At 38.1% G+C, this 27,500-nt stretch overlaps 1 protein-coding gene and 1 long non-coding RNA gene across 4 annotated transcripts in view; both read left to right on the top strand.

The window, feature by feature from the left end:
* LOC138974548 (uncharacterized) overlaps positions 1 to 27,500 on the top strand; it is a 90,684-nt gene that overhangs the window by 19,264 nt on the left and 43,920 nt on the right. The window lies entirely within an intron of this gene.
* Positions 15,510 to 25,405, top strand: LOC138973011 (uncharacterized). 3 transcript variants are annotated; one of them, XR_011457859.1, is made up of 5 exons: positions 15,510 to 15,631; positions 16,432 to 16,518; positions 17,516 to 17,591; positions 23,942 to 24,017; positions 24,863 to 25,405. It is a non-coding gene; the product is annotated as an uncharacterized lncRNA (long non-coding RNA). The 3 variants fall into 3 exon arrangements; XR_011457860.1 differs by having other exon boundaries at positions 15,530 to 15,841; XR_011457861.1 differs by having other exon boundaries at positions 15,532 to 15,626.

The raw sequence follows: 27,500 nt of genomic DNA, 5'->3' as shown, positions 1-27,500 counted from the left end.
GTAGCCTAGCAGACGACATTAACCCCGCTCAGCAAATTAACATGTTGGGCAAATGTGAACGAAAAAACGATGGGGATATAATACGTGTAGGGTTCAGAGCATTCTTACCGTTCATATTTAGTATCAGACTCCCCGATGAGTGAAGATAGATCATAGAACACGAGAAATATGCCACATTTGTTTTGAAAATGTGCGAACCGTCGAGTCCCGCTTTGAGTCAAATCAAGGGGAGTCACTCCGCATAGTCAATCCGTCGAAGCTCGACTGGAGGTTTCGAATCGCAAATAATGAAGAGCCTTTCTCCGAGTTCAAATGAGGTCTCTCTGAAAGATCATCACTGTTCAGATTAACGCTACACTGGAATTTACCAACAGAAATTAAAATGCGTGTGACGAAAGCACGACACACTTGAGACACCCCACACAAAAGTAGATCTTTACTGTGCACGACCTGACCACACAGTTATGCCTATTCAAATGCGCATTGCAAAATGTGCGTTAGGAATCTTCTTTTTTCTATGGCGGTACTGACAATATCGTTATTGAAACAATCCCAGTGCACTAAGGGATTTATAGAGCAAATCTCGAAAATAATTATTGAACTCAGCGCTATGCGCTTCGTTCAATAATGAATTTTCTCGATTTGCTCTATAAATCCCTTAGTGCACTGGGATGTCTCAATAACTTAAATAATAATAATAATATTTGTCAGTAAGTACTGGTGTCACATGACTGATGTGAACCAGTTGATTGGCTAATTGGAGTGCGCTAACTTTTCCACAGAGCGTATTCTTCCGCCCTTTGCCTAAGCGAGACTGTGCTCTTATCCTCAGAATTAATTAATGACATGTAGCTTATATTCTCCACAATACCAAATGACCATAAATTCCTTGCTTCTCAAATAAAGCAGAAGTTGTTTTGTTTTTTTCTGACAGATTGCATGTGCCTGTGCCACAGTGCTGCTACTGATCTAAAAATAGAAGCCGCTGTGTTTCATCTAATTTTCGCCGACTTGCATAGATTCTTCTCATATGCCGTGTTAGTGGCATGTAGCTTATCATCCACATTACCAAATGATGAGTTAGTATACAATTCCCAGCGGCTAACAGAAAACACAAGTGTTATTCCGATAACGTACCAGCCAGACCAGTTTGGAAGACTGACTCGATCGACTCTGTCATACCATAGATGTGTATTATGTACACTGAAATACGACTGCATCAGTTCAGTAAATGAATGGTTTCCGAATTATAATTTTAAGGGAAAAACAATCGTAATCGAAAACGTGTAGGGTTCAGAACGTTCTTACCATATATATAAGACTTATTACCTCAGGCGTGCAGACTCAGTGCAGACTGCAGTGGTTCGATTGCTCTTGCCTTGCACAGTAGCAGACGACATAAACCCCGCTCAGCAAATTAACATGTTGGGCAAATGTGAACTAAAAAACGATGGGGATATAAAACATGTAGGGTTCAGAGCATTCTTACCGTTCATATTTAGTATCAGACTCCCCGATGAGTGAAGATACAACACGAGAAATATGCCACATTTATTTTGAAAATGTGCAACCGTCGAGTCCTTCGACTTCGAGTCAATTTAAGGGGAGTCACTCCGCACAGTCAATCCGTCGAACCTAGACTGGAGGTTTCGAATCGCAAATAACGAAGAGTACAGTCCTTTCTCCGAGTTCAAATGAGGTCTCTCTGAAAGATCATCACTGTTCAGCTTAACGCTACACTGGAATTTACCAACAGAAATTAAAATGCGTGTGACGAAAGCACGACACACTTGAGACACCCCAAACAAAAGTAGATCTTACTGTACACTGACGACCTAACCACACAGTTATGCCTATTCAAAATCGCGTAGCAAAATTTGCGTTTGGAATCTTCTTTTTTCCATGGCGGTACTGACAATATCGTTATTGAAACAATCCCAGTGCACTAAGGGATTTATAGAGCAAATCTCGAAAATAATTATTGAACTCAGCGCTATGCGCTTCGTTCAATAATGAATTTTCTCGATTTGCTCTATAAATCCCTTAGTGCACTGGGATGTCTCAATAACTTAAATAATAATAATAATAAAGTAGATGTGTACTGCCGGGCAGTACATACCCCAAGCGAAGTCGTCCATCTGTGTGTACATGATTCTCTCTCTCTCTCTCTCTCTCTCTCTCTCTCTCTCTCTCTCTCTCTCTCTCTCTCTCTCTCTCTCTCTCTCTCTCTCTCTCTCTCTGTCTTAAAATGTGTCATCGATGACGTGTTTTCATACTTGCTAATGCGGCAGGCTAATCATGACGTCAAATTGAAACTTCTTGAAGTCTCTCAGAAAGGGACATGAAAACCATGTAGGGGTTACTGGTTTGGGCTGAAAAAAAACCCAACTCCACCTAAAATTCAAGCGCCTATGGGGCTGAATTATGCAGCATAAATTGTGAAACATCAGGATATCTCACACTTTCAATTCTGCCATCATGTCAAATCTGACAACAAACCTACCCACAAAATGTCATAAATATCGGTGTAGAATTGAGACTTAACGGTTTTTAACTGCCAAAAATAAGTTTTTTTGACTGGAATAGTTTGTCTTGAAATTCAGTTTGGGACAACGGACCCACCCACTAAATTTCATAAAGATAGGTGAAAATTTAAATGTAACGGTTTTTAACTGCCAAAATTATGTTTTTCTTCTGGAAAAGTATGGAGTGAAAATCAGTTGGGGACAACGAACCTACCCACAAAATTTCATAAATATCGATGAAGAATTGAGATTTAACGGTTTTTAACTGCCAAAAATAAGGTTTTTTGTCTGGAAAAGTATGTCTTAAAATTCAGTTTGGGACAACGGACCCACCCACTAAATTTCATAAAGATAGGTGAAGAATTGAAATTTAACGTTTTTTAACTGCCAAAATTATGTCTTTCTTCTGGAAAAGTATAGAGTGAAAATCAGTTGGGGACAACGAACCTACCCACAAAATTTCATAAATATCGGTGAAGAATTGAAATTTAACGGTTTTTAACTGCCAAAATTATGTTTTTCTTCTGGAAAAGTATGGAGTGAAAATAAGTTGGGGACAACAAACCTACCTTTAAAATTTCATAAGAATCAGTGAAGAAATAGGATTTAACGATTTTTTAACGGCCTTTAAATCATTGGTGATGTCATCATAACCCAGTCGTTGTAGTTGTCGTCGTAGTTGTTGGTGTTGTTGTTGTCATGTTCGTTGTCGTGATTGTTGTTGTTCTCGTGTTGTTGTTTTTGTTGTTGTTGTTGTTGTTGTTGTTGTTGTCGTCGTCGTCGTCGATGTCATTTGTTGTTGTTGTTGTTATCGTCGTCGTCGTCGTCATCGTCGTCGTTGTCAGAGGTTATTTCTAAAGATTTCATTGATAGTCTTTGTTCTCGTCACCAAGACTTGCTAAGAACAAGCTTGGAACAGCAAGAGTTCCAAGAACAAGATTAGAACAACTCATTACATCATTACCAGTACGTCATTTGTATTTAGAACACACTTTAGAAAAAAACTCTTCAGCTACAAACCAGTCACCCTCACATGTCGGAGGTGTTTGTCTAAACCACTTACTGAAATGTTTTGAGGTTTAATGACCATACACATGTTGAACCGGTGAGTGTCTTCCGCTGCTTAATTCGCAAATAACTATTTTATTAAAGTCCGCTTGAAACGCTCAAAGATGAAATTCCATGTTAAAAAGTGACAAAAGTTTCACATTTTCCCGTTGTAACAGCTTCCGATGATATTATATGAAAATTCTGATCCTCTGAGAGGATTCCCCGAAACAAAATCAGTTTGTACGCCTAATTTTAATAGAATTGTCCAAACAGTGTCGCTAATATTGTGCTAAAAGATGAATTCTAGAACAATGTTCACAGACAGACACCACTTGGCAAAAAAATTTTCAGTGCTGGGAGATGAAAAAAAAAACTACCTCGCTACGCGCGGGCTTCGCCCGCGCTCCGCTTGGATAATAATAATAATAATAATAATAATAATAATAATAATAATAATAATAATAATAATAATAATAATAATTGTCAGTAAGTACTGGTGTCACATGACTGATGTGAACCAGTTGATTGGCTAATGGCGATGCGCTAAAACTGTTAGCGCACTCTTGGAGTGCGCTAACTTTTCCATAGAGCGTATTCTTCCGCCCTTTGCCTAAGCGAGACTGTGCTCTCATCCTCAGAATTAAATAATGACATGTAGCTTATATTCTCCACAATACCAAATGACCATAAATTCCCTGCTTCTCAATTAAAGCAGAAGTAGGTTTTTTCTGACAGATTGCATGTGCCTGTGCCAGTGCCAGTGATCTAAAAATAGAAGCCGCTGTGTTTCATCTAATTTTCGCCGACTTGCATATATTCTTCTCATATGCCGTGTTAGTGGCATGTAGCTTATCATCCACATTACCAAATGATGAGTTAGTATACAATTCCCAGCGGCTAACAGAAAACACAAGTGTTATTCCGATAACGTACCAGCTAGACCAGTTTGGAAGACTGACTCGATCGACTCTGTAGCAGACTACACAGAAATACGACTACATCAGTTCAGTAAATGAATGGTTTCCGAATTATTATTTCAAGGCAAGAACAATCGTAATCGAAAACGTGTAAGGTTCAGAACGTTCTTACCATATATAAAACTTATTACCAGCCTGCGTCATGCGTGCAGACTCAGTGCAGACTGCAGTGGTTCGATTGCCCAGGTAGCCTAGCAGTAGCAGACGACATTAACCCCGCTCAGCAAATTAACTTGTTGGGCAAATGTGAACGAAAAAACGATGGGGATATAATACGTGTACGGTTCAGAGCATTCTTACCGTTCATATTTAGTACCAGACTCCCCGATGAGTGAAGATACCACACGAGAAACATGCCACATTTATTTTGAAAATGTACTTTCCGTCGACCGTGGCAAGGGGCAAAACTCTGCACAGTCAATCTGTCGAAGCTCGATGAAGGTTTCGAATCGCAAATAACTATGAGCACAGTCCTTTCTCCGAGTTTCAATGAGGTCTCTATGAAAGATCATCACTTTTTAGCTTAACGCTACACTGGAATTTACCAACAGAAATTAAAAGAAGAGTTTGCGTGTGACGAAAGCACGACACACTTGAGACAGCCCACACAAAAGTAGATCCAGTGACACAAACCTGACCACACAGTTACGCCTATCCAAAGGCGCGTTACAAAATGTGCGTTTTGAATCTTCTTTTTTATATGGCGGTACTGACAATATCGTTATTGAAACAATCCCAGTGCACTAAGGGATTTATAGAGCAAATCTCGAAAATAATTATTGAACTCAGCGCTATGCGCTTCGTTCAATAATGAATTTTCTCGATTTGCTATATAAATCCCTTAGTGCACTGGGATGTCTCAATAACTTAAATAACTTAAATAATAATAATAATAATAACAATAATAATAATAATAATAATAATAATAATAATAATAATAATAATAATAATAATAATAATAATAATTGTCAGTAAGTACTGGTGTCACATGACTGATGTGAACCAGTTGATTGGCTAATGGCGATGCGCTAAAACTGTTAGCGCACTCTTGGAGTGCGCTAACTTTTCCACAGAGCGTATTCTTGCGCCCTTTGCCTAAGCAAGACTGTGCTCTCATCCTCAGAATTAATTAATGACATGTAGCTTATATTCTCCACAATACCAAATGACCATAAATTCCCTGCTTCTCAATTAAAGCAGAAGTGGGTTTTTTTTCTGACAGATTGCAAGTGCCTGTGCCAGTGCCAGTGATCTAAAAAAATAGAAGCCGCTGTGTTTCATCTCATTTTCGCCGACTTGCACAGATTCTTCTCATATGCCATGTTAGTGGCATGTAGCTTATCATCCACATTACCAAATGATGAGTTAATATAAAATTCCCACCCGCTAGCAGAAAACACAAGTGTTATTCCGATAACGTACCAGCTAGACCAGTTTGGAAGACTGACTCGATCGACTCTGTCATACGTAGCCGCACTGACTACACTAAAATACGACTGCATCAGTTCAGTAAATGAATGGTTTCCGAATTATTATTTCAAGGCAAGAACAATCGTAATCGAAAACGTGTAGGGTTCAGAACGTTCTTACCATATATAAGACTTATTACCAGCGTGCCTCGTGCGTGCAGACTCAGTGGCAGTGCAGACTGCATGCAGTGGTTTGATTGCCCTCTAGCAGACGACATAAACCCCGCTCAGCAAATTAACATGTTGGGCAAATGTGAACAAAAAAAACAACGATGGGGATATAATACGTGTAGGGTTCAGAGCATTCTTACCGTTCATATGTAGTACCAGACTCCCCGATGAGTAAAGATACCACACGAGAAACATGCCACATTTATTTTGGAAATGTGCTTTCCGTCGACCGTGGCAAGGGGCAAAACTCTGCACAGTCAATCTGTCGAAGCTCGATGAAGGTTTCAAAACCAAGAGCACAGTCCTTTCTCCGAGTTTAAATGAGGTCTCTATGAAAGATCATCACTTTTTAGCTTAACGCTACACTAGAATTTACCAACATAAATTAAAACAAGAGTTTGCGTGTGACGAAAGCACGACACTTTTGAGACAGCCCACACAAAAGTAGATCCAGTGACACAAACCTGACCACACAGTCACGCCTATCCAAATGCGCGTTGCAAAATGTGCTTTTTGAATCTTCTTTTTTCTCTGGCAGTACTGACAATATCGTTATTGAAACAATCCCAGTGCACTAAGGGATTTATAGAGCAAATCTCGAAAATAATCATTGAACTCAGCGCTATGCGCTTCGTTCAATAATGAATTTTCTCGATTTGCTCTATAAATCCCTTAGTGCACTGGGATGTCTCAATAACTTAAATAATAATAATTGTCAGTAAGTACTGGTGTCACATGACTGATGTGAACCAGTTGATTGGCTAATGGCGATGCACTAAAACTGTTAGCGCACTCTTGGAGTGCGCTAACTTTTCCACAGAGCGTATTCTTACACCCTTTACCTAAGCAAGACTGTGCTCTCAACCTCAGAATTAATTACTGACATGTAGCTTATATTTTCCACAATACCAAATGACCATAAATTCCCTGCTTCTCAATTAAAGCAGAAGTGGGTTTTTTCTGACAGATTGCATGTGCCTGTGCCACAGTGCGGCTGCCACTGATCTAAAAATACAAGCCGCTGTGTTTCATCTAATTCTCGCCGACTTGCATAGATTCTTCTCATCGTGTTAGTGGCATATAGCTTATCATCCACATTACCAAATGATGAGTTAATATAAAATTCCCACCCGCTAGCAGAAAACACAAGTGTTATTCCGATAACGTACCAGCTAGACCAGTTTGGAAGACTGACTCGATCGACTCTGTCATACGTAGCCGCACTGACTACACTGAAATACGACTGCATCAGTTCGGTAAATGAATGGTTTCCGAATTATTATTTCAAGGCAAGAACAATCGTAATCGAAAACGTGTAGGGTTCAGAACGTTCTTACCATTATAAGACTTATTACCAGCGTGCGTGCAGACTCAGTCAGTGCAGACTGCATGCAGTGGTTTGATTGCCCTAGCAGACGACATAAACCCCGCTCAGCAAATTAACATGTTGGGCAAATGTGAACGAAAAAACGATGGGGATATAATACGTGTAGGGTTCAAAGCATTCTTACCGTTCATATTTAGTATCAGACTCCCCGATGAGTGAAGATACAACACGAGAAATATGCCACATTTGTTTTGAAAATGTGCGAACCGACGAGTCCCGCGGCTTCGAGTCAATTCAAGGGGAGTCACTCCGCACAGTCAATCCGTCGAAGCTCGACTGGAGGTTTCGAATCGCAAATAATGAAGAGCACAGCCCTTTCTCCGAGTTCAAATGAGGTCTCTCTGAAAGATCATCACTGTTCAGATTAACGCTACACTGGAATTTACCAACAGAAATTAAAATGCGTGTGACGAAAGCACGACACACTTGAGACACCCCACACAAAAGTAGATCTTTACTGTACACGACCTGACCACACAGTTATGCCAAATGCGCGTTGCAAAATGTGCGCTTGGAATCTTCTTTTTTCTATGGCAGTACTGACAATATCGTTATTGAAACAATCCCAGTGCACTAAGGGATTTATAGAGCAAATCACGAAAATAATTATTGAACTCAGCGCTATGCGCTTCGTTCAATAATGAATTTTCTCGATTTGCTCTATAAATCCCTTAGTGCACTGGGATGTCTCAATAACTTAAATAACTTAAATAATAATAATAATAATAACAATAATAATAATAATAATAATAATAATAATAATAATAATAATAATAATAATAATAATAATAATAATAATAATAATTGTCAGTAAGTACTGGTGTCACATGACTGATGTGAACCAGTTGATTGGCTAATGGCGATGCGCTAAAACTGTTAGCGCACTCTTGGAGTGCGCTAACTTTTCCACAGAGCGTATTCTTGCGCCCTTTGCCTAAGCAAGACTGTGCTCTCATCCTCAGAATTAATTAATGACATGTAGCTTATATTCTCCACAATACCAAATGACCATAAATTCCCTGCTTCTCAATTAAAGCAGAAGTGGGTTTTTTTCTGACAGATTGCAAGTGCCTGTGCCAGTGCCAGTGATCTAAAAAAATAGAAGCCGCTGTGTTTCATCTCATTTTCGCCGACTTGCACAGATTCTTCTCATATGCCATGTTAGTGGCATGTAGCTTATCATCCACATTACCAAATGATGAGTTAGTATACAATTCCCAGCGGCTAACAGAAAACACAAGTGTTATTCCGATAACGTACCAGCTAGACCAGTTTGGAAGACTGACTCGATTGACTCTGTAGTGGACAACACAGAAATACGACTACATCAGTTCAGTAAATGAATGGTTTCAGAATTATTATTTCAAAGCAAGAACAATCGTAATCGAAAACGTGTAAGGTTCAGAACGTTCTTACCATATATAAGATTTATTAGCAGCCTGCCTCATGCGTACAGACTCAGTGCAGACTGCAGTCGTTCCATTGCCCAGGTTGGCAGGTAGCCTAGCAGACGACATTAACCCCGCTCAGCAAATTAACATGTTGGGCAAATGTGAACGAAAAAACGATGGGGATATAATACGTGTAGGGTTCAGAGCATTCTTACCGTTCATATTTAGTATCAGACTCCCCGATGAGTGAAGATAGAACACGAGAAATATGCCACATTTGTTTTGAAAATGTGCGAACCGTCGAGTCCCGCTTTGAGTCAATTCAAGGGGAGTCACTCCGCATAGTCAATCCGTCGAAGCTCGACTGGAGGTTTCGAATTGCAAATAATGAAGAGCCTTTCTCCGAGTTCAAATGAGGTCTCTCTGAAAGATCATCACTGTTCAGATTAACGCTACACTGGAATTTACCAACAGAAATTATAATGCGTGTGACGAAAGCACGACACACTTGAGACACCCCACACAAACTTGAAAAGTAGATCTTTACTGTGCACGACCTGACCACACAGTTATGCCTATTCAAATGCGCATTGCAAAATGTGCGTTTGGAATCTTCTTTTTTCTATGGCGGTACTGACAATATCGTTATTGAAACAATCCCAGTGCACTAAGGGATTTATAGAGCAAATCTCGAAAATAATTATTGAACTCAGCGCTATGCGCTTCGTTCAATAATGAATTTTCTCGATTTGCTCTATAAATCCCTTAGTGCACTGGGATGTCTCAATAACTTAAATAATAATAATAATAATAATAATAATAATAATAATAATAATAATTGTCAGTAAGTACTGGTGTCACATGACTGATGTGAACCAGTTGATTGGCTAATGGCGATGCGCTAAAACTGTTAGCGCACTCTTGGAGTGCGCTAACTTTTCCACAGAGCGTATTCTTGCGCCCTTTGCCTAAGCAAGACTGTGCTCTCATCCTCAGAATTAATTAATGACATGTAGCTTATATTCTCCACAATACCAAATGACCATAAATTCCCTGCTTCTCAATTAAAGCAGAAGTGGGTTTTTTTCTGACAGATTGCATGTGCCTGTGCCAGTGCCAGTGATCTAAAAGATAGAAGCCTCTGTGTTTCATCTAATTTTCGCCGACTTGCATAGATTCTTCTCATATGCCGTGTTAGTGGCATGTAGCTTATCATCCATATTACCAAATGATGAGTTAGTATACAATTCCCAGCGGCGAACAGAAAACACAAGTGTTATTCCGATAACGCACCAGCTAGACAAGTTTGGAAGACTGACTCGATCGACTCTGTAGCAGACAACACAGAAATACGACTACATCAGTTCAGTAAATGAATGGTTTCAGAATTATTATTTCAAAGCAAGAACAATCGTAATCGAAAACGTGTAAGGTTCAGAACGTTCTTACCATATATAAGATTTATTAGCAGCCTGCCTCATGCGTACAGACTCAGTGCAGACTGCAGTCGTTCCATTGCCCAGGTTGGCAGGTAGCCTAGCAGACGACATTAACCCCGCTCAGCAAATTAACATGTTGGGCAAATGTGAACGAAAAAACGATGGGGATATAATACGTGTAGGGTTCAGAGCATTCTTACCGTTCATATTTAGTACCAGACTCCCCGATGAGTGAAGATACAACACGAGAAATATGCCTCATTTGTTTTGAAAATGTGCGAACCGTCGAGTCCCGCTTTGAGTCAATTCAAGGGGAGTCACTCCGCACAGTCAATCCGTCGAAGCTCGACTGGAGGTTTCGAATCGCAAATAATGAAGAGCCTTTCTCCGAGTTCAAATGAGGTCTCTCTGAAAGATCATCACTGTTCAGATTAACGCTACACTGGAATTTACCAACAGAAATTAAAATGCGTGTGACGAAAGCACGACTGACACACTTGAGACACCCCACACAAAAGTAGATCTTTACTGTGCACGACCTGACCACACAGTTATGCCTATTCAAATGCGCGTTGCAAAATGTGCATTTGGAATCTTCTTTTTTCTATGGCGGTACTGACAATATCGTTATTGAAACAATCCCAGTGCACTAAGGGATTTATAGAGCAAATCTCGAAAATAATTATTGAACTCCCCAGGTAGCAAAAGATCTGGAAATCATCTGCGGGACAGATGCCAGTTGCCACATATTGTACATATGTCAGAAATCGTATGGATACCACATGGTTACAATTTGTCATTTCTCACATGATCTGACCATGACCAGCGGCATATCATAGCCAGCTGGATTCTTGCTGGCGCGGTCAGCTACTCTACTTTTTCAAGCTGAATTATTTTAAAGCTTTTGTTTGTGAACAATTATGGTATTTATTTTGCGAATTATTGTATATTGATTACAAAAATGACAATTGAAAAATCTGAATTTGGGGTAAAGTATTGTATGCCATTTTGGTTGTTGAGTGCGTCTAAACCCTCCAAATAAGGTTTTGAGTGTGTGTAAAAAAAAAATTAAAATAAACTTTTTTTTGCAATTTGTTTGTGTCATTTGTTATTTTGCAAAAAATGTATGTGATACTTTTTGCAACCAGCCGAAGTTTGCTGTCTGAGTTTGACTATATTTTATAAGGTGAGCGTTCCCAGCCACCATGATCCTGCATGCGGGTTTTTTTTCTTTTTCATGCTGGAATGCGTGACACCTTCGCTATTCGCGCCTTACATTTCGCCAACTTTTACGCAGATTGTCGCAGTCGAAACGATTTCACCACGCTTATTTGAAAAGGTGATTGCAATCTTTGTTTTCCTAATTTAATACCGTGCATTTATGTTTGTTCTTTAGAAAAACACTTTTTTTATTTTTTTAAATTTTTTTACCTGTATTTAATTTTGACATTTTGAGATAAAAATTAATCATTCTTCTTGGTGACATTTTTTTATTTAGAATTTTAATTGCATTAAAACCTGTATTCGGTTATTTTTAAAGTTTTTTTTAGACAGTTTGGGTTTACAGAATACATTTTATTTTTAATCAAATATTTTTATTTTATATATCAGATTTTTATTAAATTTTTATCATAAAATTTGTTCTCAGCCTTTTTTTATTTTTTTTATTTGATAAAATAAATCCAAAAACAAAAAGACTGCCAACCTTCTATAACAAAAAAAAAATTGTTTGTAGAAAAAAGTTGCTGAAGTTTTGTTTTTTGGTCAACTGAGCATTTACACTCATTATGTTTAGACTAGTGGTACCCGTGCTACGCACTTTGTGTGCTGCGCATGCGATGTCATTTTGTTGGTTATGTGCTTGTGAAAATGTTGTTTGCACCCCTCCCCCCCCCCCCCCGCACATTATCCCGCATATAATGAATTATATTCTCTTGGTGAAAAATAAAATGTTAACCCTTACACCGGTGCAATTCTGTAACACATGTTACATAGCCACTGGTGAATTAACAGAGAGAAAAATAACAAAAAACAGTCATATAGGTTTTCGCATCAATGGGAGGTAATCGGAACTGACCAAAAAGACTGCGCGACCGCACGCGACTATACAAACAAACAAAATAAAATACAGCAGGTATGACGTTTGCATGAATCCATGATTACGTCTACATGAACAACAGTGATAAAAGTGCGCATCTCTTCCCAGCCGTGCAGCGCTTTGAAAGTTGGAAGCATTAAAATTTAAACGGGTAAAAAGCCATCGTGAAGATACGAAAAAAAGTATGACGTCTAAAATACTTAATGATTCAAACGCATAGTATAACATATGTAATTGACAACAGAAAATATATACATGGTTCACACACACAATCGAGTGCACACATCCATCCATGCTTATTTAAAGTCATGTACACACACACACACATACATACATGGCATCAAGCAACACACAATTAAATGACACATATGGAATATGGAAAACGTATAATGGACATGAACATGGCAAGTAATTTACACCGTTACCTACTATAAAATTGATGATATATATATACCACTCACTTGCTATTCGCCTAAAAGCTTGCGGTGTGCTGTGACACATATAAGAAACCAGAAGAAAAAAGGACTTTACTTTGGCGAAAAGAGCATATGCTGCTTATTTTTGTACATAACTGCTATAACTGTATTTTTTCCGAACACTTACATGTAAAAAACATAGAGATATATCTTACCATTTCACTAAGACAGCCAAAATAACGGTCAAATTAAGGGGAGATCATGATGACGTACATGTCTATGGTTGCACCGGGGGAAAATATTTAGTCGCTGGAACCTATAAGGTATAACACATGTTACATAGCCACTGGTGAATTAACAGAGAGAAAAATAACAAAAAACAGTCATATAGGTTTTCGCATCAATGGGAGGTAATCGGAACTGACCAAAAAGACTGCGCGACCGCACGCGACTATACAAACAAACAAAATAAAATACAGCAGGTATGACGTTTGCATGAATCCATGATTACGTCTACATGAACAACAGTGATAAAAGTGCGCATCTCTTCCCAGCCGTGCAGCGCTTTGAAAGTTGGAAGCATTAAAATTTAAACGGGTAAAAAGCCATCGTGAAGATACGAAAAAAAGTATGACGTCTAAAATACTTAATGATTCAAACGCATAGTATAACATATCTAATTGACAACATTGACAACAGAAAATATATACATGGTTCACACACACAATCGAGTGCACACATCCATCCATGCTTATTTAAAGTCATGTACACACACACACACACATACATACATACATGGCATCAAGCAACACACAATTAAATGACACATATGGAATATGGAAAACGTATAATGGACATGAACATGGCAAGTAATTTACACCGTTACCTACTATAAAATTGATGATATATATATACCACTCACTTGCTATTCGCCTAAAAGCTTGCGGTGTGCTGTGACACATATAAGAAACCAGAAGAAAAAAGGACTTTACTTTGGCGAAAAGAGCATATGCTGCTTATTTTTGTACATAACTGCTATAACTGTATTTTTTCCGAACACTTACATGTAAAAAACATAGAGATATATCTTACCATTTCACTAAGACAGCCAAAATAACGGTCAAATTAAGGGGAGATCATGATGACGTACATGTCTATGGTTGCACCGGGGAAAAATATTTAGTCGCTGGAACCTATAAGGTATAACACATGTTACATAGCCACTGGTGAATTAACAGAGAGAAAAATAACAAAAAACAGTCATATAGGTTTTCGCATCAATGGGAGGTAATCGGAACTGACCAAAAAGACTGCGCGACCGCACGCGACTATACAAACAAACAAAATAAAATACAGCAGGTATGACGTTTGCATGAATCCATGATTACGTCTACATGAACAACAGTGATAAAAGTGCGCATCTCTTCCCAGCCGTGCAGCGCTTTGAAAGTTGGAAGCATTAAAATTTAAACGGGTAAAAAGCCATCGTGAAGATACGAAAAAAAGTATGACGTCTAAAATACTTAATGATTCAAACGCATAGTATAACATATCTAATTGACAACATTGACAACAGAAAATATATACATGGTTCACACACACAATCGAGTCCACACATCCATCCATGCTTATTTAAAGTCATGTACACACACACACACATACATACATGGCATCAAGCAACACACAATTAAATGACACATATGGAATATTGAAAACGTATAACGGACATGAACATGGTTAAGTATTTTACACCGTTATCTACTATAAAATTGATGATATATATATACCACTCACTTGCTATTCGCCTAAAAGCTTGCGGTGTGCTGTGACACATATAAGAAACCAGAAGAAAAAAGGACTTTACTTTGGCGAAAAGAGCATATGCTGCTTATTTTTGTACATAGCTGCTATAACTGTATTTTTTCCGAACACTTACATGTAAAAAACATAGAGATATATCTTACCATTTCACTAAGACAGCCAAAATAACGGTCAAATTAAGGGGAGATCATGATGACGTACATGTCTATGGTTGAACCGGGGGAAAATATTTAGTCGCTGGAACCTATAAGGTTATACGGCGACTTATCAGGTGATAATGTTTCGAACTATTTAGTAAACAAATCTATGGAATATTTTGGAGTTCCATTAACAGATAAACAGATCTATCTATCTTCTTATTATTTTAGGTTCGTCTGGGGTAGAGAAATAAAACACACAGCTAGGTTCGTCTGAGGTGCGGTCGCGTGTTTAGTCGAACCGAAAGTTGAAGAAGAACCAATCACAGATCTCTTTCGCCGCGATGTCAAAGTTCAGGTCAAAGTTCACTGTTTCTGCTCAAATTTGCGAGACAAACCTCTTCAAACTTTGTTCGTGGACAAAATTGGAAGTCGGGACCTAGCGGAATCGATTTCCTGGGTCACGTTGGCATAGCAACCGAAGGAGAAGGCACAAATCCGCGCGGTTTGGTGACAGGAATCGAAAAACCACCGAAAATCCTACCAGTATTATATAGTAGATCAGTGAGCCGTTTGTTTTAAGGGAGACAATAACAACTGCAAAGAGCAATATCTTTCAGTTATTTCCCTTGTTAATTAATGTTCTCACTTGACTTCCGGTTGGCGCTAAATTTATTATGCCACATGTTTTGGCGTTATTCACCCTTTTATCTTCCTGCCTTGTATTTTGAGTTGCTTATTGGATGTAAGGTAATCCTTGTCTTTCATTCTAAAATGAAGATTGATTGTCTCACGAAGTACTAAGTGAATTAACTGATGGAAGAATTTGATTTCGAATTTGATGACTGATGATGGGAGGGCCGGGGCCTCACAGACACAGTCACAGTCTCGATTTTATTTTATTTTTTGCCAAGACAAGAACACTGTTCTATTCATCCAAGTTTGTTTTTTCTGAACGAGGTGTGAGTCAACTAACTTTTCCAAAAACATGATGTTGATTGATGTTGTGGTTTGCTTTTTAGAATTGAAGTTGTAAAACTAAAACAGTAAAACTAAAAGTGTGAAAATGCTCCGATTCGCTGGTCACACAACAAAAATCGGGGAGGTTGCTAACACATGTCTTACCCGTTCGCTTCAAATATAATCCAATCAGTTTGAAACATTGTTCACAAGTAGACGAGACTCTGCTTTTCATATTCATGATATTGATAGTGATTGAATAATATTTTATTCGCGAGCTGATCTACATTACACACGATGACAAAATTCAACCAACCCGATTTTTTGTTGAAGTAAACAAATGTATACTGTATAACCTGCGAATTAGATGGTAGTTTTTTACATTCTCATTTAACATTTATCAGCTTCCTGTCTCTTGGTAAACTTCTGGATTCTAATCTACTGATTATACATTCCAATTTTGTTTTCATTGATGAACAAGTGTGGACTTTTTAAAGATTTTTTTCTGTCTTCATTTAAAAAAATGTCATCCATCAAATGTAAATTGCATCTTCATCAAGTGTTAACTATTTCTGTGATATTTTTTCAAGGTGGCGGTACTGAACAGCTTCGGTCAGTTCAAACATACTCTGTCTGAATTACAAACACTGAAACAGGACCTTGCGTATTGAGCCGAGGTAAGTAACCATTCATATCGCTCTGCCTCATCAATCAATAACCGTTCAACTTCAAGATTTCTCTCTCTCCCAACCTCAATTTTTTATTTTCTCTTTGGTGAGTCAGGTTGTGACTTAAGTTTTGTTCATATGGCAGACTTTGTACCAACTTTCCCCCTACCTTGAAACAATTTTAGTCAGCGCCAAATCAAATCAAAATTGCTGCCCTTGTGAACAGCAAAAACGCTCAGACTTGTTTTAAACGACGATTCTTGTCCGACTTTGAATACCAGTGCAGCTATCGGAGCTACCTCCTAATGCAGTAAGAGCAGTTTGGCGATAGTTTTGCTATAGCTAACCAATCAGTAAGCGGCGATAAGAAAAGTCTGCGGAATATCTTTGTCATTCCACGGCCAAGTCCAGCAGTTTTTGGAGTCGCTGCTAAGTCTTACCTTAATTGTTTATAAATTGCTGGGGCTGTTCACATGGCTGACTTTTTGCCGACAACCCAGGAGGTATTTTCAAACGACTTCGAGTCGGGGGAAAGTTGTTTGCTCGTCTGTCATGTGAACAGCGCTTAAATGTTTTCAGATGATCTGAAAATCTAGGCAGGGATATAGTTTTGTGTCGGTGTGATTATTCATCAATTTATTTCAACTCCTTTCAGTGCAGTTTTTGAGTGACTGTCACCTCGCTCCTACCCTTTTTACCTTTTTTTCGTTGTGTTTGTGTGAGAGTTATGTCCAGTAATTTGAGAAAACATAATAGACCAGTCTCTATGAACCTTAACTGTCAAATTCTCTCAAAGATTTTATTCATTTAAAAGAAATATTCATCAAATGTAAAAGAATGTAGTGTCCCCCAGCCATACTCATAGTAATAGGCTCAATTTTCTCAGTTTTATTATTCAGAGGATTTATTTTTAGTTCTGTAACCTGAATGGTGTTTTTTTGTAAGAGTTTTGTGCAATTGCATATGTCTTCATCAAGCATTAATTATTTCTGTGATATCTTTTCAGGGTGGCAGTAATAAGCAGCTTTGGTCAGGCCAAACATACTTTGAACTACAAACAAGACCTTGCTTTTTGAGTTGAGGTAAGTAACCATTCATATATATATATATCACTTAGCCTTGTAAATCAAAAACTGTTCAACTTCAACATTTCTCTCTCTCTCCCAACCTCAATTTTTTCTTTTTTCTTTGGTGAGTCAGGTTGTGACTTAAGTTTTGTTCATATGGCAGACTTTGTACCAACTTTCCCCCTACCTTGAAACAATTTTAGTCAGCGCCAAATCAAATCAAAATTGCTGCCCTTGTGAACAGCAAAAACGCTCAAACTTGTTTTAAGCGACGATTCTTGTCCGACTTTGAATACCAGTGCAGATATCGGAGCTACCTCCTAATGCAGTAAGAGCAGTTTGGCGATAGTTTTGCTATAGCTAACCAATCAGTAAGCGGCGATAAGAAAAGTCTGCGGAATATCTTTGTCATTCCACGGCCAAGTCCAGCAGTTTTTGGAGTCGCTGCTAAGTCTTACCTTAATTGTTTATAAATTGCTGGGGCTGTTCACATGGCTGACTTTTTGCCGACAACCCAGGAGGTATTTTCAAACGACTTCGAGTCGGGGGAAAGTTGTTTGCTCGTCTGTCATGTGAACAGCGCTTAAATGTTTTCAGATGATCTGAAAATCTAGGCAGGGATATAGTTTTGTGTCGGTGTGATTATTCATCAATTTATTTCAACTCCTTTCGGTGCAGTTTTTGAGTGATTGTCAGCTTGCTCCTACCCTTTTTACCTTTTTTTCTTTGTGTTTGTGTGAGAGTTATGTCCAGTAATTTGAGAAAACATAATAGACCAGTCTCTATGAACCTTAACTGTCAAATTCTCTCAAAGATTTTATTCATTTAAAAAAAATTATTCATCAAATGTAAAAGAATGTAGTGTCCCCCAGCCATACTCATAGTAATAGGCTCAGTTTTATTATTCAGAGGATTTATTTTTAGTTCTGTAACCTGAATGGGTTTTTTTGGTAAGAGTTTTGTGCAATTGCATATGTCTTCATCAAGCATTAATTATTTCTGTGATATCTTTTCAGGGTGGCAGTAATAAGCAGCTTTGGTCAGGCCAAACATACTTTGAACTACAAACAAGACCTTGCTTTTTGACTTGAGGTAAGTAACCATTCATATATATCACTTAGCCTTGTAAATCAAAAACTGTTCAACTTCAACATTTCTCTCTCTCCCAACCTCAATTTTTTTCTTTTTTCTTTGGTGAGTCAGGTTGTGACTTAAGTTTTGTTCATATGGCAGACTTTGTACCAACTTTCCCCCTACCTTGAAACAATTTTAGTCAGCGCCAAATCAAATCAAAATTGCTGCCCTTGTGAACAGCAAAAACGCTCAAACTTGTTTTAAGCGACGATTCTTGTCCGACTTTGAATACCAGTGCAGATATCGGAGCTACCTCCTAATGCAGTAAGAGCAGTTTGGCGATAGTTTTGCTATAGCTAACCAATCAGTAAGCGGCGATAAGAAAAGTCTGCGGAATATCTTTGTCATTCCACTGCCAAGTCCAGCAGTTTTTGGAGTCGCTGCTAAGTCTTACCTTAATTGTTTATAAATTGCTGGGGCTGTTCACATGGCTGACTTTTTGCCGACAACCCAGGAGGTATTTTCAAACGACTTCGAGTCGGGGGAAAGTTGTTTGCTCGTCTGTCATGTGAACAGCGCTTAAATGTTTTCAGATGATCTGAAAATCTAGGCAGGGATATAGTTTTGTGTCGGTGTGATTATTCATCAATTTATTTCAACTCCTTTCAGTGCAGTTTTTGAGTGATTGTCAGCTTGCTCCTACCCTTTTTACCTTTTTTTCTTTGTGTTTGTGTGAGAGTTATGTCCAGTAATTTGAGAAAACATAATAGACCAGTCTCTATGAACCTTAACTGTCAAATTCTCTCAAAGATTTTATTCATTTAAAAAAAATTATTCATCAAATGTAAAAGAATGTAGTGTCCCCCAGCCATACTCATAGTAATAGGCTCAGTTTTATTATTCAGAGGATTTATTTTTAGTTCTGTAACCTGAATGGTGTTTTTTGGTAAGAGTTTTGTGCAATTGCATATGTCTTCATCAAGCATTAATTATTTCTGTGATATCTTTTCAGGGTGGCAGTAATAAGCAGCTTTGGTCAGGCCAAACATACTTTGAACTACAAACAAGACCTTGCTTTTTGACTTGAGGTAAGTAACCATATATATCACTTAGCCTTGTAAATCAAAAACTGTTCAACTTCAACATTTCTCTCTCTCCCAACCTCAATTTTTTCTTTTTTCTTTGGTGAGTCAGGTTGTGACTTAAGTTTTGTTCATATGGCAGACTTTGTACCAACTTTCCCCCTACCTTGAAACAATTTTAGTCAGCGCCAAATCAAATCAAAATTGCTGCCCTTGTGAACAGCAAAAACGCTCAAACTTGTTTTAAGCGACGATTCTTGTCCGACTTTGAATACCAGTGCAGATATCGGAGCTACCTCCTAATGCAGTAAGAGCAGTTTGGCGATAGTTTTGCTATAGCTAACCAATCAGTAAGCGGCGATAAGAAAAGTCTGCGGAATATCTTTGTCATTCCACGGCCAAGTCCAGCAGTTTTTGGAGTCGCTGCTAAGTCTTACCTTAATTGTTTATAAATTGCTGGGGCTGTTCACATGGCTGACATTTTGCCGACAACCCAGGAGGTATTTTCAAACGACTTCGAGTCGGGGGAAAGTTGTTTGCTCGTCTGTCATGTGAACAGCGCTTAAATGTTTTCAGATGATCTGAAAATCTAGGCAGGGATATAGTTTTGTGTCGGTGTGATTATTCATCAATTTATTTCAACTCCTTTCGGTGCAGTTTTTGAGTGATTGTCAGCTTGCTCCTACCCTTTTTTTTCTTTGTGTTTGTGTGAGAGTTATGTCCAGTAATTTGAGAAAACATAATAGACCAGTCTCTATGAACCTTAACTGTCAAATTCTCTCAAAGATTTTATTCATTTAAAAAAAATTATTCATCAAATGTAAAAGAATGTAGTGTCCCCCAGCCATACTCATAGTAATAGGCTCAGTTTTATTATTCAGAGGATTTATTTTTAGTTCTGTAACCTGAATGGGTTTTTTTGGTAAGAGTTTTGTGCAATTGCATATGTCTTCATCAAGCATTAATTATTTCTGTGATATCTTTTCAGGGTGGCAGTAATAAGCAGCTTTGGTCAGGCCAAACATACTTTGAACTACAATTACAAACAAGACCTTGCTTTTTGACTTGAGGTAAGTAACCATTCATATATATCACTTAGCCTTGTAAATCAAAAACTGTTCAACTTCAACATTTCTCTCTCTCCCAACCTCAATTTTTTCTTTTTTCTTTGGTGAGTCAGGTTGTGACTTAAGTTTTGTTCATATGGCAGACTTTGTACCAACTTTCCCCCTACCTTGAAACAATTTTAGTCAGCGCCAAATCAAATCAAAATTGCTGCCCTTGTGAACAGCAAAAACGCTCAAACTTGTTTTAAGCGACGATTCTTGTCCGACTTTGAATACCAGTGCAGATATTGGAGCTACCTCCTAATGCAGTAAGAGCAGTTTGGCGATAGTTTTGCAATAGCTAACCAATCAGTAAGCGGCGATAAGAAAAGTCTGCGGAATATCTTTGTCATTCCACTGCCAAGTCCAGCAGTATTTGGAGTCGCTGCTAAGTCTTACCTTAATTGTTTATAAATTGCTGGGGCTGTTCACATGGCTGACTTTTTGCCGACAACCCAGGAGGTATTTTCAAACGACTTCGAGTCGGGGGAAAGTTGTTTGCTCGTCTGTCATGTGAACAGCGCTTAAATGTTTTCAGATGATCTGAAAATCTAGGCAGGGATATAGTTTTGTGTCGGTGTGATTATTCATCAATTTATTTCAACTCCTTTCAGTGCAGTTTTTGAGTGATTGTCAGCTTGCTCCTACCCTTTTTACCTTTTTTTCTTTGTGTTTGTGTGAGAGTTATGTCCAGTAATTTGAGAAAACATAATAGACCAGTCTCTATGAACCTTAACTGTCAAATTCTCTCAAAGATTTTATTCGTTTAAAAAAAATTATTCATCAAATGTAAAAGAATGTAGTGTCCCCCAGCCATACTCATAGTAATAGGCTCAGTTTTATTATTCAGAGGATTTATTTTTAGTTCTGTAACCTGAATGGGTTTTTTTGGTAAGAGTTTTGTGCAATTGCATATGTCTTCATCAAGCATTAATTATTTCTGTGATATCTTTTCAGGGTGGCAGTAATAAGCAGCTTTGGTCAGGCCAAACATACTTTGAACTACAAACAAGACCTTGCTTTTTGACTTGAGGTAAGTAACCATTCATATATATCACTTAGCCTTGTAAATCAAAAACTGTTCAACTTCAACATTTCTCTCTCTCCCAACCTCAATTTTTTCTTTTTTCTTTGGTGAGTCAGGTTGTGACTTAAGTTTTGTTCATATGGCAGACTTTGTACCAACTTTCCCCCTACCTTGAAACAATTTTAGTCAGCGCCAAATCAAATCAAAATTGCTGCCCTTGTGAACAGCAAAAACGCTCAAACTTGTTTTAAGCGACGATTCTTGTCCGACTTTGAATACCAGTGCAGATATCGGAGCTACCTCCTAATGCAGTAAGAGCAGTTTGGCGATAGTTTTGCTATAGCTAACCAATCAGTAAGCGGCGATAAGAAAAGTCTGCGGAATATCTTTGTCATTCCACTGCCAAGTCCAGCAGTTTTTGGAGTCGCTGCTAAGTCTTACCTTAATTGTTTATAAATTGCTGGGGCTGTTCACATGGCTGACTTTTTGCCGACAACCCAGGAGGTATTTTCAAACGACTTCGAGTCGGGGGAAAGTTGTTTGCTCGTCTGTCATGTGAACAGCGCTTAAATGTTTTCAGATGATCTGAAAATCTAGGCAGGGATATAGTTTTGTGTCGGTGTGATTATTCATCAATTTATTTCAACTCCTTTCAGTGCAGTTTTTGAGTGATTGTCAGCTTGCTCCTACCCTTTTTACCTTTTTTTCTTTGTGTTTGTGTGAGAGTTATGTCCAGTAATTTGAGAAAACATAATAGACCAGTCTCTATGAACCTTAACTGTCAAATTCTCTCAAAGATTTTATTCATTTAAAAAAAATTATTCATCAAATGTAAAAGAATGTAGTGTCCCCCAGCCATACTCATAGTAATAGGCTCAGTTTTATTATTCAGAGGATTTATTTTTAGTTCTGTAACCTGAATGGTGTTTTTTGGTAAGAGTTTTGTGCAATTGCATATGTCTTCATCAAGCATTAATTATTTCTGTGATATCTTTTCAGGGTGGCAGTAATAAGCAGCTTTGGTCAGGCCAAACATACTTTGAACTACAAACAAGACCTTGCTTTTTGACTTGAGGTAAGTAACCATATATATCACTTAGCCTTGTAAATCAAAAACTGTTCAACTTCAACATTTCTCTCTCTCCCAACCTCAATTTTTTCTTTTTTCTTTGGTGAGTCAGGTTGTGACTTAAGTTTTGTTCATATGGCAGACTTTGTACCAACTTTCCCCCTACCTTGAAACAATTTTAGTCAGCGCCAAATCAAATCAAAATTGCTGCCCTTGTGAACAGCAAAAACGCTCAAACTTGTTTTAAGCGACGATTCTTGTCCGACTTTGAATACCAGTGCAGATATCGGAGCTACCTCCTAATGCAGTAAGAGCAGTTTGGCGATAGTTTTGCTATAGCTAACCAATCAGTAAGCGGCGATAAGAAAAGTCTGCGGAATATCTTTGTCATTCCACGGCCAAGTCCAGCAGTTTTTGGAGTCGCTGCTAAGTCTTACCTTAATTGTTTATAAATTGCTGGGGCTGTTCACATGGCTGACTTTTTGCCGACAACCCAGGAGGTATTTTCAAACGACTTCGAGTCGGGGGAAAGTTGTTTGCTCGTCTGTCATGTGAACAGCGCTTAAATGTTTTCAGATGATCTGAAAATCTAGGCAGGGATATAGTTTTGTGTCGGTGTGATTATTCATCAATTTATTTCAACTCCTTTCAGTGCAGTTTTTGAGTGATTGTCAGCTTGCTCCAACCCTTTTTACCTTTTTTTCTTTGTGTGTGTGTGAGAGTTATGTCCAGTAATTTGAGAAAACATAATAGACCAGTCTCTATGAACCTTAACTGTCAAATTCTCTCAAAGATTTTATTCATTTAAAAAAAATTATTCATCAAATGTAAAAGAATGTAATGTCCCCCAGCCATACTCATAGTAATAGGCTCAATTTTGTCAGTTTTATTATTCAGAGGATTTATTTTTAGTTCTGTAACCTGAATGGGGTTTTTTTTGTAAGAGTTTTGTGCAATTGCATATATGTCTTCATCAAGCATTAATTATTTCTGTGATATCTTTTCAGGGTGGCAGTAATGAACAGCTTTGGTCAGGCCAAACATACTCTGAACTACAAACAAGACCTTGCTTTTTGAGTTGAGGTAAGTAACCATTCATATAGATCACTTAGCCTTGTAAATCAATAACTGTTCAACTTCAACATTTCTCTCTCTCCCAACCTCAATTTTTTCTTTTTTCTTTTGTGAGTCAGGTTGTGACTTAAGTTTTGTTCATATGGCAGACTTTGTACCAACTTTCCCCCTACCTTGAAACAATTTTAGTCAGCGCCAGATCAAATCAAAATTGCTGCCCTTGTGAACAGCGCAAACGCTCAAACTTGTTTTTTAAGCGACGATTCTTGTCAGACTTTGAAGGCCAGTGCAGCTATCGGAGCTACCTCCTAATGCGATAAGAGCAGTTTGGCTATAGCTAACCAATCAGTAAGCGGTGCATTGAGTAGTGGATTTGTAGATTGAAACCCTGATTGGGCCTTCGATGTGTACACAGAAGTTTTCAGACAAAATCGCGATTGTAAGGGAGATAATTGTGGGTTCGATGTCAAAATAAAAGCTGAGTTATGGTTCCTGTTTATTTCAGGTAAGAATTAACTTGGTGCGTAATTACACAACACGTAAAAGATAAATGTAAGTACAAAATCGGAAATATATTTAGTTTGATAATCTAATTCAATGAAAAGCCTGATTTATGTATTTTTTTCTTTTTTCTTGTTCTTGTTTTGTTTACCCGTGCATGTTTTTCTTTCTTTGAGAAGTATGGTTACATGGGTACTCACGACGTGCTGCAAAGAATGTATTTAGCGAGCTGCGGCGAAGGTTAAAGCATGTAGTGTCCTCCAATCATACAATTTTACACTGTCAAATGGTTAACATTTTCCTCTGACTACACTTCATTCTATCAGGTTCTATTTTTTCTCTTTTTTTTCCAGGTACCATGCCTCATGTAACAAAGTCTTGCAAGATGTCAGCCGATCAAGCTTACACATCTTCGTGATCAGGGATATCTGTTTCGGCACAGTCGGTGGTGCTAAACTCTGGCGATGGGGTAGAAGTTCTGTCCAAGACACCACCCCTGTGCATCATCCAGAAAGCTGAAGAGTGACAAACCTTGACCCACATTCAGAGTGTAGAACTGATTATCTTAAGATAACATATGATCCTGAAACCAAATTTTAAAGCAGATTAATTGTTCTCAATCCAGAACTTGTCTTTTAAATCATACTGCAGAGATTACATTCCCAGTGCTGCGATGGTTATTCACCACACACACTCAAGGTACAACCCTGAAGTGATGCGATCTTTTTGTTTTAGTTTTTTAAACTAAACTTTAAAGCCTTTTTTCCCTTAATGTGTGTGTGTTTGGCTGACTTGGAAGTATTATTCCTGCTGTGACTTTGTTTCATTGATTCCTTACGGAGAAAAGATACAAGTTGGCTTATTATTATGATATTGAATATAAAGTATGATCTTCAGACTGTTGTTTTGTCTTTTGTTGTGAAAATGTGTGATTGAGTGTGTGTCTGTGAGGTTCGAAGTATCGGTCAAACATATGACGAAGACATGTCATTCATACAGTAAACATATGACATATAGCAAACAATATCATTTGTTTCATGGCAACCATGTAATTTGCATATGCCAATGTCATTTGTGATATGGCAAACAAATGATTTCCATATGTCAGTGTCACTTGTAATGTGGTGTAAATGAGGTTTCCATATGACAATGTCACTTGTGATGTGGCAAACTAGTGTTTTTGACATGTCATTTTCACCTAAAAACCATATGGTAGCCATTCCAAAACCATTTGCAATTTATCTATGACTGACATATGGTTTTACTATATGATTTCCACATGCCATGTCATATGTTTGCCATATGCTGGGCATATTTCTCTGCTGCCTGGGTCAGCGCTATGCGCTTCGTTCAATAATGAATTTTCTCGATTTGCTCTATAAATCCCTTAGTGCACTGGGATGTCTCAATAACTTAAATAACTTAAATAATAATAATAATAATAACAATAATAATAATAATAATAATAATAATAATAATAATAATAATAATAATAATAATAATAATTGTCAGTAAGTACTGGTGTCACATGACTGATGTGAACCAGTTGATTGGCTAATGGCGATGCGCTAAAACTGTTAGCGCACTCTTGGAGTGCGCTAACTTTTCCACAGAGCGTATTCTTGCGCCCTTTGCCTAAGCAAGACTGTGCTCTCATCCTCAGAATTAATTAATGACATGTAGCTTATATTCTCCACAATACCAAATGACCATAAATTCCCTGCTTCTCAATTAAAGCAGAAGTGGGTTTTTTTCTGACAGATTGCAAGTGCCTGTGCCAGTGCCAGTGATCTAAAAAAATAGAAGCCGCTGTGTTTCATCTCATTTTCGCCGACTTGCACAGATTCTTCTCATATGCCATGTTAGTGGCATGTAGCTTATCATCCACATTACCAAATGATGAGTTAGTATACAATTCCCAGCGGCTAACAGAAAACACAAGTGTTATTCCGATAACGTACCAGCTAGACCAGTTTGGAAGACTGACTCGATTGACTCTGTAGTGGACAACACAGAAATACGACTACATCAGTTCAGTAAATGAATGGTTTCAGAATTATTATTTCAAAGCAAGAACAATCGTAATCGAAAACGTGTAAGGTTCAGAACGTTCTTACCATATATAAGATTTATTAGCAGCCTGCCTCATGCGTACAGACTCAGTGCAGACTGCAGTCGTTCCATTGCCCAGGTTGGCAGGTAGCCTAGCAGACGACATTAACCCCGCTCAGCAAATTAACATGTTGGGCAAATGTGAACGAAAAAACGATGGGGATATAATACGTGTAGGGTTCAGAGCATTCTTACCGTTCATATTTAGTATCAGACTCCCCGATGAGTGAAGATAGAACACGAGAAATATGCCACATTTGTTTTGAAAATGTGCGAACCGTCGAGTCCCGCTTTGAGTCAATTCAAGGGGAGTCACTCCGCATAGTCAATCCGTCGAAGCTCGACTGGAGGTTTCGAATTGCAAATAATGAAGAGCCTTTCTCCGAGTTCAAATGAGGTCTCTCTGAAAGATCATCACTGTTCAGATTAACGCTACACTGGAATTTACCAACAGAAATTATAATGCGTGTGACGAAAGCACGACACACTTGAGACACCCCACACAAACTTGAAAAGTAGATCTTTACTGTGCACGACCTGACCACACAGTTATGCCTATTCAAATGCGCATTGCAAAATGTGCGTTTGGAATCTTCTTTTTTCTATGGCGGTACTGACAATATCGTTATTGAAACAATCCCAGTGCACTAAGGGATTTATAGAGCAAATCTCGAAAATAATTATTGAACTCAGCGCTATGCGCTTCGTTCAATAATGAATTTTCTCGATTTGCTCTATAAATCCCTTAGTGCACTGGGATGTCTCAATAACTTAAATAATAATAATAATAATAATAATAATAATAATAATAATAATAATTGTCAGTAAGTACTGGTGTCACATGACTGATGTGAACCAGTTGATTGGCTAATGGCGATG

Source organism: Littorina saxatilis, linkage group LG8 (assembly GCF_037325665.1).
Source record: "Littorina saxatilis isolate snail1 linkage group LG8, US_GU_Lsax_2.0, whole genome shotgun sequence".
Classification (NCBI taxonomy): Eukaryota; Metazoa; Mollusca; class Gastropoda; order Littorinimorpha; family Littorinidae; genus Littorina; species Littorina saxatilis.
The sequence above is the reverse complement of the archived record's forward strand: the minus strand, read 5'-3'. Positions and strand labels throughout refer to the sequence as shown.